The 13004-nt window shown below is 42.6% G+C and overlaps 1 protein-coding gene across 4 annotated transcripts in view; it reads right to left on the bottom strand.

Moving 5' to 3' along the window:
* The window catches only part of LOC107988684 (unconventional myosin-IXa-like), a 41340-nt gene that overhangs the window by 23995 nt on the left and 4341 nt on the right, over positions 1 to 13004 (bottom strand). The window contains exon 1 of one of the 4 annotated variants that reach the window (XM_025056495.1): positions 11865 to 12974. The exons of the other annotated variants lie outside the window; for them this stretch is intronic. The gene's annotated coding sequence lies outside the window, so the exon portion shown is untranslated. Of the gene's footprint in view, positions 1 to 11864; positions 12975 to 13004 lie in introns of those variants that run through there. 4 annotated transcript variants of the gene reach the window in all.

Consider the following 13004-nt stretch of genomic DNA (forward strand, 5'->3'; position numbering starts at 1 on the left):
TATATATATATATACATACCTATTCAATTTGTATTCCTTCATCCAGTATAGTCTGAGCCTATTATAGCATGTAGCGTAGCACGGGGTATTTAAACTACGGTGACCTAGATACTTCCTGATCCTGTCAATTCCTCCACATTATAGACAATTTTAATATTGTTGATTACAGAGCAGCTTTAGCAGCTCCGCCAAGCTGCCTCACGTCATTGCTGCTGCTGCTAATTAATTGGTTGGTGCAATGACCTCATTTTTCAGCATGCACGGCTAAAGTTTTATTTTTTACGCACTCAGACCGAGGCATCAGTGAAGACAGACATGACAAAACACACAATCACAAACACACACCTATCTCCAAAACAAAAGGTCCATCTAATCACACGCACACACACACACACACACACACCACATACAGAGAGTCCACAAGGAGATGTTCCCATGCGGTCCAGACGCTGTTGCCCCTCCCCCTCCCCCTCCCCTTTCTCCCCATCCAGCCACCAAATCCACTTAGAGGCCAGTGTGCCACTCACTGATTGTTTTCTCTCAGGCGGCAGCTGCTCTGACTCTGCCACCTAATCAACTGTCAGTCAGGCAGAGGCTGAAGAGGTGGGACATTTAAATGTCCTCTCCCTAATGAACAGATCCAGGAGCTCTCTGTGGGGTTTTAACAGGAGGCTAATGAATTTTTATGTCAGGAGCCATTGTGTGTTCTGAACAACAGCAGTGTTTATTTTATTCATTCATTGGTCGGACAGGTGACAGGTGACATGGAGTACGCTGTCTGTGGCTGGCTCCACTTTATCAACTGACCTATACTGGCTGGAGGACAAGTAGGCAACAAATTATGGCTAACGGTTTACAAACGTTAGCCCGCCCTCTGTAACCTGCAGGAGGTGCTGGAAACGCTCTGGTAATGACCCGATACTTTAACTCTGTGTGCTAAGAAAACACTGTATCTTTATATAAATCAAATCTTCAAAAGGCGTCTGAAGATTTTCCAGAATAAGACTAAAGTGATGGCACTAGCATACGCTACAGAGCTGCATTCTATAATAATAATAATAATAATAATAATAAACTAAAATATCAAAAATATGAATATAAATAAATTATATTCAATTACAAATGTATTACTCTCCTTCCATATAAGGTCAGTTAAGATCATGTTCCTCTCCCTGCATTTGCTTCTTCTTTTATGGGTTCTAAAGGCAGTACTGCATCTATTGAGTTGCATTACTGCCACCTACTGAATCCTGTTATGATTAACGTTTCCCCCCAGAAATCCCCTGGTGACGTTCAAGAGTAAAAAAAAACAAAAACAAATGAACAGATGAAGAACACATAAAAAATGAGTTAAATAATGAATTAATGATTTTTTAGGAAAATAAAGAAAACAAACATTTTATTAGAATTATTGGTTGAGATTTTGTTTGCTCCACCAGCCTGTCTACAGAGACAACTCTTTTGTCACTGTATTCTGTGTGTGTGTGTGGAGTGTGAAGACTAAATTAACACGTGGGGATGAGATGTGATAAAGTACTGTGAAACAGTTCCGAGGATGCCAGCTGAGGAGCGACGGTTCATACACACTTGGGGGACGTGTCCTCACGTCACCTCCCAAAGTGGTTTTTTTTGGAAACGTACCGAACTGTACCGTACCACTCACATGCACACCGACACATGCAGACCTGTATCTGGTCCAATCAGAACACAGCGGGCTGGTGCTGAAGTCTGGTCTGGATAATGCTACAGTCACACACACACACACACACACACTTACTACTGCTGCCGTATTGCATCATCCCTGGTTTGTACACACTCTCTGGTGAGACTTTTCAGCGCTGTGACGACAGCCAACCACAACACAGCTGCTCAGAAACCACAAACCAATTGCCTGCTTCCCTACAATCATCGCTGGCCAATGAGGGCGCTCCGTCTGCATCTTGTTTCACATGAGTGGCTCATTATTGTTCCTGAGGAGACTGAGCTGCTGCTGCTGTCAGATCTCCTTATTACAACCAGAGCGTTTGATGTCTGAAATACAAGTGTTTTAATTAAAAAGATGACAGACTTCCTGATACTGCTCAATTAGTATGTGTGTGTGTGTGTGTGTGTGTGTGTGTGTGTGTGTGTGTGTGAGTCCACCGTGCATTCTGATCTATACCAATATAACATTATAGGTTTTTCCACTTCCTTTTTATTGAACATAAAAATGTCTAGTTTTACTAAAGCAGATCTGGGTCTATTTTCTTTCATGTACATTTGTGTTCACATTTGTTAAAATATAAAATAATAATAACAATTCTGATTTTTATTTTTATTATTTTTTCTGGACTAATTAAAGAATAAAAAGGCGAAAATCGACTAATGACAAAATTCCATCTTGTTTTCCTCATAGGCTACAGCTCAAAGTGATATTTCTCAGTATTTCAAATACTGTCTGTATACTGCGTCACGGCTCAGTTCCACTGAATCAAAAGACAAATCATGTGAATATTTCTGACCTACTTTTTGTAATGTGGATAAGTAAAAAAAAAAAAGAGAAAAAACAAAACAACAACAACCACCGTCACGTCACTGACCCTCTTTGTTATTTCCTACTGCTTCTATAAAAGGCATCTGGCTGCCGTAGCAACCGCTGCCATTGAGCAATGTTGAAGAGATTTGTTTATATCATGACTGAATAGATGAATGAATGAATAAATGAGTGAGTGAATGATGGAGGTAAAAGAAAACCAAAACCTGATCAAGGCAGGTCAGTGGTTTCCTCCATCGTCTGTCACTGCAGCCTGGTCAGTATTCAGGTCACCATCAAAGGTAATAACTTTCCATGACCCACATTTAGAGAAAATCATATCAAATTCTGTCTTCTATATCTGATCTGTGCTGCTCACAGAAAGACAAACAAACAGAAAAATGGAAACAATTTCGCTCATATGAGAAGCTACATGGACAATCAACAAAGTCTTGAACTTTGACCTTCAATATAAAGGGCAGACGTTCTTATGGAATCAAAGGAGCCTGTATGAGACTGATTAGGGGATTAAAAAACACAGCAGCTGTAGATCTTTGTTATAGTGATGATAATTCTAACAAAAATCAACTGAATTAGTTGGAGTTTTTTTTTAAAAAAAAACATCTGTATTGTCAATTCCACGTCAGAGAGTTGGGCCAATTCTTTAACAATAAGCATGGAAACATTAGATGATTTTTTGTTTTTAATGATATGCAGCAGAGTTAATCCCTTTTTAAATATGATGATTTCTAGATGGAGAGATGGAACCTGCAGAGTCTAGTACCAGTGCATGCCCTGCCTTTCATAAACTGTGCCTCTGAGCCTCTGAAACACCATCTCCGGCCTGCTATATTTGCATGGTGGCGTCCCAGTTTGGAGTCGTGCACCAAAGTAGAACAGACGGCAGGACAGAGCAACTTTCAGACAACCTTGGCAGAATGACGAAGCTTTTAGGGCCAGACAGGGAAAGAAAAAAAAAAAAGGAGAAGAGTGGAGGAAGCAATGGAAAAGACGAAACGTGCGAGAGAGCATGGACAAAAGGAAAAAATGAAAGAAAAAAAAGAGCCATAAAGCCCATATTTGTTAGTTCTTAGAGAGGAGTGATCACTGAGATATGGTATTTGGGGGTTTTTATTTGCTACTAAGACCTTAGAAAAAAAAAAATTTTCAGATTTCCACTGCACACTGAGGTCCAAAATACTAATTTCTACAAAGGCAGCCTAACCCAGCAGAGAGTCAGTTAAAAGTAACAACAATTTATTTTGTTTTTACTTAATTGTACCCAGTATAACAGATATATAATTTGAAATAGTATATCCATAGGTTTAGAAATGGAGACAACATTAAGACAGAGACATCAGACTTCATCTAGACTGAGTGTGCCACACCCTAATCCTCTGGTCACACACACTGCTTTGTTCTGGCTCCGGCCGCTGCTGCATCTTTCTGCCTTTCTCTCCAACAACAAATGACTGTTTTTTTTTTAATTGGTTTAAACCCAGAGGTAAAATAGGTTCAATGACGTCCAGGTCAAATAACGCACCATATTTTCAGGAGTGTAAGTCACACTTTGTACCATGTTTTCACCATGTCAAAATTCTAGAACGACTTACGTATCGAAAATATCCCCCATATCAACTACGGCCACAAGACACAGATGATAACGAACGCTGCTAATGGTCCGCTGAAACGTAAGATTAAAAACATAAAAACTAACTTCAAATAAAGAACAAAAAGGGGGGGGGGGGGGGGGGGGCCCCGCCTCCCACTTTGGAAACCACTGGTCTGATTTGGTTGCAGTACTGTTTAGACTCAAATGTACTGTATCTGTAGAGAGATTTGTTTCAGGCCTGTATGACTTGAGTTTATTCAAGCTAAATCCACAGGTCAAATTACTGCATGTAAAGGTACTGCGTGACAGAGACCTTCCTGTCATATATTTACCATATTTAACTTCCCCTCGTGTTCGTTCCTGCTGCTGTAGGGCCATCATTTGGCCTCAGCTCTCAGCCACAGTCAGCCCACGGTTAGAGGCGGTAGACGAGCAAACAGTACACATATGACACAAGCACTTGTTAAATAAAGTCATTCAGTTCTCAGGGAAGTGACACCAGCACAGAATACTTCAGCCACTGCACATGCCGGCGCCCTGTCAGAAACGCTCACCAGCTGAACCACAGACATTAGTGACACGTGACATTATCGGCTGCCAGCGTAGCCCAAAATGACACAGTGCTAATTGCAGACAGGGTGAGTTTTCTTTTTTTTTTTTTCTTACAACCAACTCAGGCGGGGTTTTTTTTTTACAGGCAATCTGGAAGGATTTAGGCAAGAGTGGCAGGCTGAGTCAGAAATGTTTGTCTCCATCAGGTTGTTGATGATACGGTACGACGAGTAATGTCAGCAGCAGCATCAGGAGCAGCAGCTATAGAAACAGACAGTGCTAATAATAACCAACTAAACACACTGAGAGACTTGACTTGACAAGAGCAGTTAGGACTATTTCTCCCATTACTTTGTGCTATGGACAGTGACAAGTCAAGTCCTCAGTGTTTGAGTCCAAAGCTAAACAGAAAGTCCTCAGTGTTGGAGTCCTGGTCTTGGACCAAGTCCTCAATCTGTTGAGTTGGAGTCCAGACCCAGGTCCACTGTGTTTGAGTCCAAGTCATAACACAAGTTAACAGTGTTTTGCATCCAAGTCTTGAACCAAGTCCTCGCGGTCCAGTACTGGAGGATCACAAACCCACTCTATATCATAGACCAATATCATCTTTTCCCTTTGAAATAAAAATAAAATACATGACCCAGATACTGTATGTTCTCTTGCGTGTGCCTCACATCCATTGATCATTGTTTTCTAATGGTAGCTCACAGCACTGCAACATGTCTACGTGTCACTGTTTCAGCTTCTGGCTGTACTCAGCTGCTAAACTCATGGTCTAAATACTATTAGAAAAAAACCCTGCTTCCTGACTTGGTAAACAAGACAAAGAATGTGATAGATTATTGATTCCTGCAGGGGAATTCTCTTTATTAGTTCCGGTAATGAGGCGTCAGACTACAGGGTCAGACGCAGCTCCATGACTTTAAGGCTTTTTGTGATTCAAAGAAGCAATCAAAGACACTTCAGTGGGGCAGATGACCGCTGGTGTAGCACTGACACGGAGGTCATATAGATCATGTGGATGGGCTTGTTGAACACTGGAACTACACAAAAGCCGACAAGGAAAGAAAGATAACACAGCGTCAAGGGGAATTCCACCTCACTAAGGATTCCTTTCATATACTTAAGCTCTCATTTCTGTCCTTTTGGCCATAATACTGATTTATTATTTGAGCATAGCAGAGTTAATTTAATTACATTAGTTACAGTTGAGTCAGAAGATTTTCTTGTACGCGATAAAATGATAACAACAGCATCTTGAATGCTTGTTAAAGACCCATCTGATTATCAGACCAAGATGCTTAACTGTTTTAAAAACATAATAGACCAGAACTGAAAATGTTCTACAGATATTCATTTTGACTGTATTTTAGTTAGGAAACAATCAAAATGCATTTAATATTTCATTTGCCTCGTAGCCAAAGCTTTTAGTTCAGGACAAATAATAAAAAAAACACACACACAACCTGCTCATCACTAAATATCTGGCAGTCATGGCTAGCGAATAGCTGAGCAACACAATGAAGTAATTACAACGTGAAGAGCTGCATATTTTCCTAAGGAGCCCGATGAACCAGGACGGACACGTAGAAGAAAATAGTGGACCTAGATTCATCAGTTGACCGTTTTAATGAAGAGGTCAAAATGTCCTGTGTCTTTGTATTCAATGATTCAATTTCACAGACGTAAACCACATAAAGCCAAGTGTGAAAATGTGGAAATCGTGCTAGTTGATCAAGCCGTGGTGGATTTTTCAGTTCAGTCTGAGCACGCAATGTGGATTCCATTGTCAACATAACACACACGCCAAGTACAGAGTCAAGAGGCCAGGCACGCAACATCTTCGGTCAGTATCATCCTTTAATAATGTATAAAAACATTACGTTATTGAAACCGGGTCATTATAATAAAGGTTTTCTCTAAAAACCTCTGCAAAACTTTGTTGTTTGTTTTACGGTATGCTAAAGACAGCCATAAAAATACAAATATACAATATACAAAGTAGGAAGACCACTCCTCAAGAGTCAAGCTACTAATGGTAGGTGAGTTCATGTACTTGGGGTCCATCCCAAGTAATGGGCATTGTACATATGGTTCCATAGTGTAGCGGTTAGCTCGATTCCCAGAGGAACCACATGCCTGACATCTCCAACACGACACAACAACTTCCTCAGTGTGGGGACAGGTGAAGACAAGTGTGCAGACAAGGTGGAATGGATGGAAATGGGATTTAGAGCCTGAAGACTTCAGCAAAATTAAACAAATTTATGGGACCGTAGTGAGATCTGCTATGATGTTATTTAGAGGTTATTTGGAGGTGCCAGAAATAAAGATGCTGAGATTTTCTAATCCAAAGTTGAACTGAAATTTGGAAATTAAAAACGCAATTAAACTAATGCATAAACACACGATCAGATCTCATAGGATGCTCTCATAGTTTTTTTTCGAAACCTGGAGACACAGTTCTAATGTATGACTCTCTGTCATCCCATTTGGAGGAACCTCTCCACATGTGTTAGTGCCTAACTCTGTCTCTTTCCACCTCAAACTCTTTCGCCAGGGCTGAGAAGATAGTGGAGATGCTGCTCTTTGTTTATGGCAGCACCAGTGGGACAGATCCATACCCTCACCGCCTGCTGTTAGAAACACAATAAACTGTTCCACATCTTAGTGTGGGAGTAACCTCAGCAACAAAAGCCTGGGCACATTTGTTTGCACACGGAGAGCACTTTCTGAAAACTGTGATTATGCCCAGAGCAGCGGCAGCCATAACATGAGGTCAAGTAAATAATACAGAAAGAATGTGAGACGTAAGTAATGAATGCAGAAATTCACAGAAGGCTTGGCTTTGAACGGCTCAAAAGAACAACAAACAGCAGCTTCCCGCCAAGTACGAAACCATGTTGGAATCAAAAGAGCCGCTGCTATCACTGCTAACAATCTGAGCCAGTGACACACATATTTTACAGCGGCCACTCCTTTGAACAGGACTGTGGGGGAGAAAGGGTTCTAAAGATTTCTTAAGTATGATTGGACGAGTGACGAGTTTTAGTTTTCCCTGTTTTTTTGGACATAATCTAGTTTCTTTCAACTTTTTTCTCTAGAGAATTTGTAAAATGGGCAGAAAAATGTTTATATGGACTGATCGCATCTTAGGAATGAGTAAAAACATAACAGTCAAATCAGGGGTAACACAAATGAGACCCAACAGTGCCAGACCAATCTGGACTAATTCATGTGTGGTCTTCTTGTCAATGTTTGGTGCAGCAGGACGGATAAAAACAACGTGCGAGTCAGTTTCAAAGTGAAAATCATGTGTGTGGAGACCCACACGTGTGACATACACATACATGCATACGGGGGGGGGATTATTACTACCTTGGCCATTCCACGTCAGTAAAAATATAATTAACTATTACTCTGCTGACAGGGCCTCACTACTCTATAATGCACTGCAGCAGTTACTCTGCACTGACGGTTCTCAAAAGAGAGCTATAAATGTTCACTCAGACCAATAAAGGTATGACTGAGTACTATTCACTAGAACCTCTGATGTACGATACCACAAATGGTAGTACGACAGTGAACATTTCTGAAGTCGGCTACACCGTTTCGTATGAGGCGTTTTAGAAAATGTGAACAGAGACACGTCATCAAACAAACAGGTGTTGGACACGGAGGACAACTTCTTCATCACCCTACTTAAACCCGTGTAGATTTTCCACTGACAATAGACAGAAACAACAATGGAAACTTGACTACGTTACAGTTGTCTCTTCTAAAGTCGACTCTGGTTTGTGTCTCTCACACACACACACACGGGGCAAAAAAGACTCTATAAATACACCTGCTTATAGATGCATATAGCTGCGTTGACATGGTATGTGTAACATTGACCTCATCCTGGTATTGTCTTACATGAAGCCTTGAGCACTGCAGCAGCAGCAGCAGGTCTGAACGTGATATGACTGCTCAAGCACGGACACTGGGTTCCAGTGGCTCCAGAATTACACAGCAAAAAAACATTTGTCTAGAACCCGTCCACACAGAGAAGAAAACAATGATCAGGCAGCTGGTGAAGGGCATGTGCAAGGCCATACTGTGAAAAAAAAACAATTTGTCATGTTTGTTGTTGTTAACCCTCTTATGTAGTTTATGAAGACAGTGATGCTGTGTTGTTTTCACAGCCAGCGTGCTACGCTAGCTTCTCTTGAGCTGTGAAGTACATTAGCAAAGCATTTGAAATTTGGTATAGTGTACATGAAGTGCATTTGATGTTCTGTATGAAGAATGTGTAGTACATTTCTAATTTACATCTCCAATCATTGCAGGTCAAAAGATGTTTGTTTATGTTGTTTGTAGGTTTGGGTGTAATCATCCATCAACATCCATCCAAATATTTTCTACCATTTACAATCCTGGGCTGTAATATGATATTTAAGGAAAGGAAATCTAAGGTTGAGAGTCCTAATAAAAACGAAGGCAGTCATGCTTACCTTCAGCTGTGATTTATCAAAGGAAGAAATCTTATTATATAGTGACCTACTTATGATTGCACAACTACTTGGCAACCATGTGAGTTTTCATTGAAACAGCACATAAATCACCGACAAGTGATCAGACAAAAACCACTAACCTGCAGGTGTGAAAGCACCTCAATAAAGACGCTCTGCCTTCATCTGAGTCTCATTAGTTACACCTAAAATAACCCGACCTACATAGAAGTGGCTGAAAACAAACACGGGGCGGTCATTAAATGTCAGTTTTCCATCCAATCTCAGCGGAGGAGCTGTTTTCATAAAGGAAGCAGCCGTCTCCTCTCTGTTCATGAATACTAAATGAACAGCAGACTGCAGAGCTGTCAAACGGTTTGGACAGCGGAAACTGCTGCAATCAGGTGGACTCCACACAATATGACCCGTTAGGTTCAACATGAGGGACGCTGGAGAAAACAGCTACTCTGTCACTTCATACACTGTGAATTAAACACATGTAGGAAACAAGGCTTTTATTCTACATGAATTATTAAAAGTGGTTCTCGCTCAGTTTCCTGCACGCCTGGCTGGAGTGGAATGAATGTTTCTGTATCCATACTGTTGTGATGTCTGTACTCACTCCATGTGGGTGTTTCAGGTTAATTTCATTCCTACGGCCTAATCATTATCAGGGTTACGAGGAGAGCCACAGCCAATCCCAGAAGTCCACGGGCGAGGGCAGGAAACACCCTGGACAGTTGATGTCAACTCCAAAACAGAAAGACCAGGACTTGAACCGCTGCTCATTTTTTGGACTACTGGAGCTGTCAGGACAGGTATTCAGTCGTGCCACTTACATCAACAGCTAAATAAAAGATCACAGTTTGCAAAATAAAATGACATGGCAGATGTTGGACTGTGTTTAAACTAAAACAGCACCGTGGGGACAAACATGTCAATTCATCTAAAAATGGCCGCAAGCATTCATTTCACCCCAGCTTTCCCACAACAACGCACCTGTAATGATTTCAGAGGAGTGTAAAATAGGAGGAGGAGGAAGAGGGTGGGTCTCCTTTTGAAGTGTTTAGGATAGTGGACAGAGACTTGAGGGTCTGTTGTGGTCTGGCTGAGGCCGTGGGGGCCTGTTTGAACATGTCGCTGAGTCTATGTTTGTTACTGTCCTTTAGCTTCACTGTAACTGACATCCTTTCCTTTTACCAATCAAAGGCGGCCACAGCTGATCACCTGCCGTCAACTCACAATGTACCTCACCAAGTCTACCGTCATGATGAGTCCAGAACACTTTGATTTAAGGTCTCAAAGACAGGAAATGGTCTTAGGACAATTTAGATGGACACATACCTTCAAGCTCAAACCTACATCTCCAACTTCCTTTGTCCAGGACATCGAAACCATGTCTTCACACCCCCACTCGTTCTAAACCATGCCATCCTCAGCTCTAAAGTGACTGCAGTGAGACTGTACTCTGACAGACATCGGTATCAGGTAAAGTACCGAAAAGTTCCCAACAACTACAAAGAATTGAAGGAAAATCCGTCATTGTGTTATATTTTTAAATGTTTTGATACATGGTGCAACAGTAGTGAAGCTGTTCCTGCACGAAGCTAAAAGGTCACTTGTTTGCATCAAGGCTTAGGCAAATTGCCTTTTAGCGTGAAGTTTGCATGCTGTCTGTGTGTCTATGGAGGAGGGGTCTTCACATCAGCACATGAACCAAGTCAGTTTAGGCCAGTACTTCTCAAATAGTGGGGCTTCCAATGGAATATGGCAAGCTGGACATAAGTGTCCCTCTGCTGTAATGCTTGAATAATAACAATCCTCCAGTCACTAGGTGGCAGCAACTCATATAGTGGTTTGTACAGATAAAAATATAGACATTATCAGGTTCTCAATAGCATTCCTGTTCCCTGGGTTGTGGGTCAGACTGGGGGGGGGTTAATCGGCTGATGACATATGGATAATGAAAATACAGACAGAGGGCAGTGTCCAAACAAGTAAACAAAAGCCCAAGGTATCTCCACTGACCCCTAAAATGACATAAGGGATTTGATTTGCATGATTCTATATTTTTGTTTACTCCATCTCTGAGAGAAGAGCTCAACAAATTAAGGTCCCCACCTTGTGGCAGTTAAAAGCGAATCACTAGGAGCAGAAAGCATCTACTGCGGGTGTCTTAATAAATCCGATTTTCGATGAGGATATTTAATCGCGATAAACTACAGAATTGTTTATATACTGTATATCGTTAAATCAGTGAGCAGTGTGCGTCATCAAGTTCTGATGCTGCTGCTGCTGCTGCTGCACTGGACCCATGTGGACTCCTGCATACCTACAGCAGGCAGCATCTGTAACTGCACATTTACGCACATTATGTAAGAAAGCAGCATGACATTCATCTGAGGCAGCAGCAGCAGCGGCAGCAGCAATAGGGTGACGGGCCAGAGAGCCTGGAGCTGCTCTGCTCATGTCCATTTAACATCCTGACAGTGAGAGTGAGCGGAGAAGCGGAGGAGAACAGGAGGCTGCAGCTGATGCACTGACAGTGAGAAGGACAGAGAGAAGGAGGAGGTGGTGGAGGAGGAGGAGGAGAAATCGGAGGTTTGACATTCCCCGCTCTACTACGCTCCTATCCGCGTTACTGACAGCCGAACCTTCCGGGCTGTGTTTATAGACTGAGGGGTTATGGTCTTACCTCCACCGCGGTGCCTCTCCGGTTCTCTGCTCCGTTAACCTTCCCGCTGTCGTTGTGACGAGGAAGCGCAGGGCAGCCGTGCGCCTCCGGTCCAAAAAGTCGCGCTGGTCTAAGCGCAGGAAAACGCCGTCGTGCATAAACAGTCGTCACTACGTATCCTCCGGGCTGCTGCGACTGATAAACCGCTGCAGATATGATCCAGGTTCTGCTGCGTGTCTCCTTCCACCGCTCCTGGACGTCGTAGTCCTGCTGGCAGCAGCTCCTGTTTTGAGTTCTCCCGTCACGTCGCCCTCCTCCCACTGCTCCTCTCTCTTTCTCTCTCCCCCTCTCTCTCTCTCTCTCTCTCCCACCGACTAAAAACGGCTGCACCGTGCGTGCACTCGCGCCGCGCGTCCACGTCGGCCGTATAGGGTGGGTGCGTGGTTGTTGGGAGGTGGGATCCGCTCGCTAAGCTGAGGATGGTTCCGTGGGTGGGTGGGATCCAAGAAGACCCGGGGCACAGAGGCTGCTTTCAAGTGACGGAGCCGCAAATTGTTTAATGTGGATTTCAATTTGGCTCTGATGACGTGCACTGTCACTCAGCACATGACTGACATGAGTGAGGGGTGTGGCCACGGGTGGAGAACGCCCCCCTCCCAACGCAACAGAGAAAGAGAAGAAGCGCTGTGTCCATTTGAGCTATAACTATTAAACCTCTACCGTTGACACAAAAGGGTATGAGAGGCAGGAATATCATTTTAAAATAAACCATAAATAAATAGTTACCGACCCAGGTATTTAACCAACATCACATCTGCGCTGACGCTGTTTCCTTTTATCCTCTCATTTACCCTTTGTTTGGATGCTGCAGGGTGGAGCGGTGGTTAGTGCTCTTGCCTTATAGGAACCACAGGTTTACTGGTTTGATTTCCTGTCTTTTTTGTAAGCCCTAGCCTAGGCATTTTATCTTGTTATCAAAGTAGCCCTGGTTTGAACTGTCTGAATGTCTGAATGTGTACATATGTAGCCCTGTGTGTGTCCAACGAGGTCATGTACGATGATGTATGTGTGTGTGTGTAAAACAGACAGAATGTGTGTTTTGATGTTTTCTGCCATTTCATCTGCTTCAAGGGAACGTTCACTGTGGAACTGGATTCTTAC

The sequence above is a fragment of the Cynoglossus semilaevis genome, chromosome 6, assembly GCF_000523025.1.
Source record: "Cynoglossus semilaevis isolate Cse_v1.0 chromosome 6, Cse_v1.0, whole genome shotgun sequence".
Lineage (NCBI taxonomy): Eukaryota > Metazoa > Chordata > Actinopteri > Pleuronectiformes > Cynoglossidae > Cynoglossus > Cynoglossus semilaevis.